This window comes from Pieris brassicae, chromosome 7 (genome assembly GCF_905147105.1).
Source record: "Pieris brassicae chromosome 7, ilPieBrab1.1, whole genome shotgun sequence".
In the NCBI taxonomy this organism is placed as follows: Eukaryota; Metazoa; Arthropoda; class Insecta; order Lepidoptera; family Pieridae; genus Pieris; species Pieris brassicae.
Window position 1 is genome coordinate 1,901,180 of NC_059671.1, and position 8,153 is coordinate 1,909,332.

The following is an 8,153-nucleotide window of genomic DNA, read 5'->3' on the forward strand; positions in this document are numbered from 1 at the left end:
GGTCAATGTCAAAATAAAACAAATCTTAGTATCAGTTTTGTCATATTATTTTTCCTTGAGTCATAAACATTCAGTGCCTAATACACGCCGTTGATGCTTTGGTGACCGCTAAGAAATAAACGTCCGTTGGTGTGCTTAGAACAGGATACAGGGTTGAGAGTTGCACGCTAAACCTTAGGCCAAAACTGCGGTCAAAATTGATGAGGCAGTCGTGAAAAAAATCGTTGCATGCAAAATAAAATGTATAATTATAATAAGCAAGGTTAAAATTTATAAGCACACATTATCAAATCACCCCCGCTGTTGTTGGTCCGGCACGTGTGTCATATTTTTACGACAGACACAACCAATAAAGTTTCCAACGATTTCCAATATGTTTTGGCGATTTTACGACCCGTGTCCATCTAATAAGTTGTGAATCTTTACTACTGAATATTAAATTTTATATCCAATCTCCTTTTTGCAACATTGAACTTTGTCGTGAATTACATTGTTTTACTTTTTTTTACACGTAATAAAATAGTAAAATTTTGGTTTCTGTATTGTATAAAATAATTTAAAATTATAAGCAGGAGCCGTCAGTGTACTGACAACCGATATTTCGTATACTGAAATACATTTTAAAGATTTGCTAGTGTTGTTGGTTGTTTTGCTAAGGTGTTGAACGTTTGCGTTAATTATTTGTACAAAGCCTTCAATGTTTAAGCGCAAAATTAACGATTTCTCATATAAAATCATCACACTGTCACATTTTACATTTCCTAAAATAGTTTTTAACTAATTAAAATAATATAAAGGACTTTTTGCACTTATTCGAAAAATTTGAATAATGATAACACTTTATGATAATACTTCAGTGTGTAGCTGGTTCCACATAGTGGTGGCGCGTGGAAAAAACTGCATTAGAAAACGTTCAGTTGTGGAACGACGGACGTCGAGGTGATACGGATGGTATTTTGTATTTTGCCTTGACGAAATTAATGTTTTAAAAGCAAGGTCTTTACAGTGCGGGAGAGTATTAAGACGATAAGTTTTAACTGTTAACTTAACTGTTCTTATTATTACAACATCATGATAATTAATATGACAGGCGTGCAAGCCTATCATATTAAAATATATATGATCATTGTGCGTTTTTTTATATTTAATCAATCTAAATGTACCACTTTTTTATTATTGTCGATTGGAAAATCATATACACATTATAAATACATTTACCGTGTAAGCGATTAGATTAGAAGTTTTTTAAGATCCTACAAATTCTTGAATTTATCACTTGATTTTATTATAAATTTATTATAGTTCAATTTAAATCGCGTTAGTAACTAGTTTCGGTGTACATTGATTGATTACACCAAATTTAAATTGATTTAGCTTCCCTTCCAACTTAATACATTTAACTATTATAAATTGTTACTTTCACCTTTGCGCTGTCAAATAATATTCAATGTAACGAATTAAGCGTACTAAATATTTATTAGAAAATACTAAATAACTTCTGGCAGTAAGTGTCCATGGGCAGGATTAGGTGAGTCTTCTGCCCGCTTGCCTCCTGGTCAATAAAAAATGCAAACATGCCTTAAGAAAACAGCTTCATTCTACTGTGATTCTGTAGTGAACGATTTTATAAAATATTCATCTATATTTTGTTAAAGGGGTTAGTTACAGTTTGAGTTGCTATATTAGTATTGGTAAGTTAACAAAACAGAAACAAAAGTCCCTAGTTGGGCGTGGGCACCATATCAACGCCTTAAGATATGTATGCGTTGTGATCAACACATTCAGGATGCAATTAGTGTCAAGCCTAGCGCCAAAATTCATAGCGTAACCCTTTTCCGAATGATGGTCTTAAAATCATCACAGTTCACGTCTCGCAAACCCGCAAAATCTTGGCAAACCCAATAGTAACCTGAACATGTTGTTGTTTTAAATACGAGGCATACTCAACGCCGTCTGGATAAGACAGGTCCAGGCTTGCATATAATATTAAGTTTATAATATTTTTATAATACAGCAATAGGGCTGTGGTCATTATTTCAATGTATTATAAAGTTTATGTTTATCTTGTTACTTTTGTGCAAAGCACTGTAAATAATGTAATAAACAAAAAAATTACATGCGAAGTTATCACTTTCCACAAGTAGTCTTAAGCAAATGCTTTAATTGCATTTTTCATGTAAATACCTTATTAATTTTGAAAGAAAAGATTATAGACTTGACTTATTTCCATTCTCAACAGTTGTTGCAACACATTTCTTATACGATAGATCTACCTGCATATACTTCCAAATCCAAATAATAAAAGTGGTAAAATCTTTATTTATCAATGCAGAGGTTGCCGCAAACAAAGTCGCCGAATAGTCTAAGTTTTATAGAAGCGGCCGAGTTTGTGTTTACAAAGCGGCTAACATCGCTGACTCTCAACAACTTTACCTTAAACTACCGGGCTTAAGATTTAAAGCATAGGCGAAAGGTATCGATTTTAATGTACTGTATGTATGTATTTCAATAAAATCGTTCAATACTCGACAATTTGAGCGATTTACAACGACAGTTGTTTTCACATATTGACACGATAAGACTCATTATATTATTATATAGACCCGTGTCTATAATATAATATAATTTATTTGAAAAGAGTAAGCCGTTGATAGTAATAATTTCAATATTAATGTAATGTAATTTATTGTTAGCTCCTGGACACCTGTATAAATAAAATAAAATATTTATAACGAATGATTGTGACATCGAGTTGTTTACTTTTTAGCATATAGTCACAAAACTAACAACGAAATATGACATAACTCCATGCATTGATTGATTCAAAGACAGGACCTCCACGAGATTTGCTATCGTGACGCCCAGCAACCAGAAGTGTTCAGCAATCAAACTAAGTCGTATTTATCGTTAATGTGTAGCGTGTTGTACCTTAAACTATTTTACTTGATAGGAGTGGACTGAGTACTGCCTGCATATAGATAGCTCTTTAATGATTAACTAATGATTTTGATGGGTAACAGATAAGAAGCTTTTCTTATTTAATTCTAAAATTATATTAAACGAAATATCCTTAAGCTTCTATCTTAGACTAACTTGAAACGGCTCGGGTCCGCAAGGGCAATGTTTGCAGAACGGCCAATACTCAGTATGTCTAAGAATTTAAACAGGTGTGCAGTGCCAATGTAAATAGTTCTTAGATTTAGTCTATAAATTGGCATTTTTTTATTTATTTATTTCCTTAGATAAACATAAGTTGTCTTCCTAGTCTCTGAATCTAGAATCTTGACTTACGCATTTAACTCTGATGGTGGTATAAACGCATTCGTTATGTTTATTGTTTATAATTCAATTGCGTGCGATTCGAAATTAAATTTAGTTGTTTTTATTGGTTTTATATTATATTTATAATTCTTAACACAAATATAATTATTGAAATTTCTAAATAAATTATTACGTTTATACCACAATGACATTGGATATAATATCATCGTTCCAATCACTAACCATTTAGAATCAATTATACAAATGACTGCATTGACTGAGATTAATAACAACGTTTGGTATCAGTTTCGCATGTTCTATCACAATTTTACAATTTAATATATGATATTTAGTTTCATTAATAAGTATATTTTAACATCGTATAATAACATTGTCCTCATTTAGTTATACTTATTCATTTACAGTTATGAGGGAACACTTCGTTTTTGAGCAAACATTGTATACATATAGCGGATTTACTGTCTTACATTTACTAAATTTTTTGCGCCTTTTATTTTATTTTAAACAACAACAGTGTCCTATAGCAAACACGTAAGAATTGTTAATCCTTAAATTTATAACACTTTCCTAAAAATTATATATATGACATATATATTATGTTATAAGATATTGCTTTAGACATTTCCTAGTAGACTAAAGCAATTTGAACGTAGTAACTCTTTAAAAGTTTGAGTTGAACCCTATCCTCTAAACCAATGATGGAAATGCCTCGGATGGAAAGCAAAAAATAAACGTGAACATTGCAGTAAAAGTCTTTTGATACTCTATTACCAACGGATCCTGAAAATTTTAGACATGTGACATCATGGAGGCGTAGAAAAGTCTAATGTCCAAGTCCCTAGTCGCTGGACGAATCTAACAAAGGCTCTACAAGTCTTACCTAAAGCTTCCTGACGACAAGGGGTAGTTGATGAAATTGAGGCACTAACACTACCTTCAGAAATAAAGAGCTGGAATAACGGATCGTGAGAAAAACGGTATATACAAAATTGACCGCATGTTTTCAAGTTCTTTACAGCTAATTGAATTCATTTCTTTCAACACTCTATTACGATAATAGCTGCCCATGCTACTAATATAGGTGTATAGTTCATTACTATATATAAATAATCGCTTTTCACCAAACAATAGTTAATTTGGAGAATGAAATGGCATAATCACTATCGAATACTTAAACAATGCGATGATTGTAAGTTATGTGCGTAAACAGGCTAATTAATTGCCTAACAAGCTAATTCATAATTCAGGCGCGATCGCTTTGTATAGAGAATGGTGCGTGGTTTTCAACGAGTTAATTACCAAATCCAATGGTACAAATGCCAAAAACTATTTATTACACTTTTACATATGTTTTCCCAAATTCTCTCTTGGTTTTTATTATGGAGTAATATCAGTTTAGCTAACAGTGTAGTTCATGTATAAATATTGTTAGGCCTCGGTAGTATGTCTTAGCGATAATTTAAAGAACGCACTCCAGGTGACAATTTAAGTTGATTCATGACGTAACATCGTCTAGAATAGTTTTATTATCAGATTCGCACAGAAAGCCTTTGTTTAAAAAAACTTACCTTTTTACTAGCCAGTAGCCTGCAGATCAAACGACGTAAATCGAAATGGATAGGCATTACACTCCGAATAGATCCCAATCAAGGAAGTGGAAGCGTAGCCGTCCCAGGCAAACCTGGCGCTGTACAGTTCCAGATGAGGCAAAGAGACCCGTAAAGACTTGGAGCGAAGTTAAACGGAGACACTGTGTAGACGCCCTCGGACCCATCTAGGGATATAAGACATTGAGTCAAATAAGTCCAACCTTTTATTGCCCATGTTGTTTGACATGATTTTTATATTCAGGAAAAAATTGTTGTAACATTCTAATAGTAAAATATTATTTTATGGCTCCAGCAAATTTGCATTCGTTACAAATAGATCTAAAAAAAATCTCTATATTGTAAAAGTCATTACAACAGTCAAGATGTACTGTACTTTCAAAACTATTAGTTATACTCAAAATAACATATATTTAGGTACAATATTTCTTTTAAGTTTTAGTATATATAGACATTATTAGTTTTGAATATTATCAATACCCTACAATTTTCTCTTTGGTATTATGAAGATAGAACTTTAGACTTGTTTTGTGGTGGTCTTAAGTTACGCGAGTCTAGACTTGTAGTGCACTTTAATAGCGCATCTAAACTGAAATTACAATAGTGCAACAGGTACTCGTTAGAGAGTAGTTGCAATAAAATTGTGTTTGCACCCGATTTTAAAATAAGAACAACAAAAATACTCTCACTCATTCCTATCCCATATGTGAGCCATAAAGTATCTTGGCCTCCGAAAGGAGAAACTTCCAGGGCAGCTTACTTGGGCCGGCCTAATGGTCAGAGACCAGCGGCCTAAAAACCACATGATCAGCAATTGTTAGGTTGTGGCACAGGACAGGGACCGTTTAAAATGTGGTCTAATTTCAAGGGTGACTGGTTTTTTTAAAGAGGCAGGAGGCCCATCTGATGTAAAGTGTTACCACCCGCTGCCCATGGACTTTCTCAATGCCAGAGGCGAGAGCGTTGCTGGCCTTTTAGGAATTGGTACGCTCTTTTCTTGAAGGACCCTAGGACGCTTTGGTCCGGAGAAACTTCACTAGTCAGCTGGTTCCACAAAGGGGTGGTGCGCGGCAAAAACTGCCTTTAAACCTTTTTAGTTGTAGAACGACGAATGTTGAGTTGATACGGATGGAATTTCCTATTCTGCCTCGACGTCTAATGATGAAACTCAACAGAAGGTATTAATCCGAGATTCATATTGAGACCAGTGATATTAATGTATTATCTAACTTTACTCGAAGATACCACATGATTATGACTGTGACATCGCTATAGATATTGAGAGGACTGTAACGAAAGTGTACACAAAAAACGTAGTGATTGGTATCGTTATTGTAGGTTATAGATACCGGTACAGGCATTTAAACTTTATCAGATGCATTTTATTTTACATACATAATTAAAGACCACATTTGTTTAGTTAATAATTGTACTATATGGATAAAGTATGAAGAATTTTGTGTAATAAATACTTTATTTATATGAAATTATGTTAAATGGTAATATTAGTATCTATATATAGGTTCTATTCAAGACATACTCTCAAACTATTTGATTTAAAAATAGAATCTAATAACTACCTCCTGATATAGGACACACCCTTTTTGCTCGTATAAAAGTAGGGCAAACTAACAAGTGAATGGGGCTCATTATGATTGCACTTACCGCTTAGTCTTCGTAAATAAGGAAAATTGGTTCTTGACGTATAAATAAGCTAAAAACAGAGGTTATACTCATTAACTTTTCTTTCTGTATGAAATGATACTTACAAAACCTTAAAGATTTTATTTGTGTACCCTTATTATCTAACGATATTTGATGATAGGGGCGAGATCGACTAACCTTTCCAAACGATTATTTAAAGGGATCTGAAGTATGAAATTACAATTATTAAACTTGAGCCAAATAAAGTAATTTACGTAAATATTTCATGTAAAAGCTATAAGTGAAAATTCAGGCTTTTAAAATGTTCTGGTGTCTTAGTGTCTTCAGTGGGAGTGCCATGCTGTTGCTTTCGGGCTTCAGCCAATCGGGCAGGCACGACCGGGGAAGTACCACTGTCTCACAGAAAACCGGCGAGAAGTGATGCAATAGGTTCATCTTATTGTACTCGCGTTTCGTGCGGTGAGTGAGACTCCCGGAGCCCATCAATTCCCCCCCCCCCAGAATATGAAGATGCAGTTTAAACAGAGATTACCCCAGGGGGGTACCACACGTTTCCGCTGTGGAGAATCCCCCTCTGAGCGTCCATCATCGGAACAATCAGTATTCGGTGGTGGATGCACAGGCTGCCCTTCGTATTCTGGGGTGGGCAAAAACTGCGCAAAAAACTATAGGTTTCGATCTCGGGGCAAACGGAAGAATTTACCGAAGGCATCCCCTTCCACGCTCTCAGTGGACTTTACCAATGTTAGGGGGCTCAATTCTAATCTTAACGCGGTTCACTTTCACCTCGAAACTGCGAAGCCGGCCTTATTCTTCCTTACTGAGACTCAGATATCCTCCCCGGCTGATACTTCCTACCTCTCCTACCCGGGGTACAAATTGGAACATTCATTTGTGCCGCGGGCGGGAGTTTGCGTGTACGTCAGAGAGGATATCTGTTCTCGTCGCCTCGGGTCGCTTGAAGGAAGGGACCTATCTAGCCTCTGGCTGCGCGTACACTGCGATGACCATCCGCGATTCTACGCATGCCTGTATAGGTCCCATAGCGGAAATACCGAAACTGAGCGACTCATTGAGCACATCCCAATGGCTACAGATTCCCTGCCCGAAGGGGTTCCTACCGCTGAAATCGTGATACTTGGCGATTTTAACGCTCACCATGCCGATTGGCTCGGCTCGGAAACCACCGATCACGCGGGAAGATCCTTTCACGACTTTGCTTTAGCTTACGACCTGTCACAAATGGTCCCTGCGATTACGCGAATACCAGATGTGGATGGTCATAAACCCTCTTTGTTGGACCTTCTGCTGACCTCACATCCGGAGACCTATCAAGTCTCTGTTGACCCGCCATTGGGTTCATCGGATCATTGTGTGGTCCGGAGTACTGTGCCTACTACGCGCCCTCCTCGGCCCCGTTTTTCGGGTTGTCGTCGTATTTGGCACTATCGGTCAGCAGATTGGGATGGGATGCGGTCTTTCTTTGCGTCCTACCCTTGGGGGCCTATGTGCTTTTCGTCGGAAGCTCCAGATTCCGTCGCTGCCTCTGTCGCCGAAGTGGTTCTACAGGGCATGGAACTTTTTATTCCATTCTCTGCG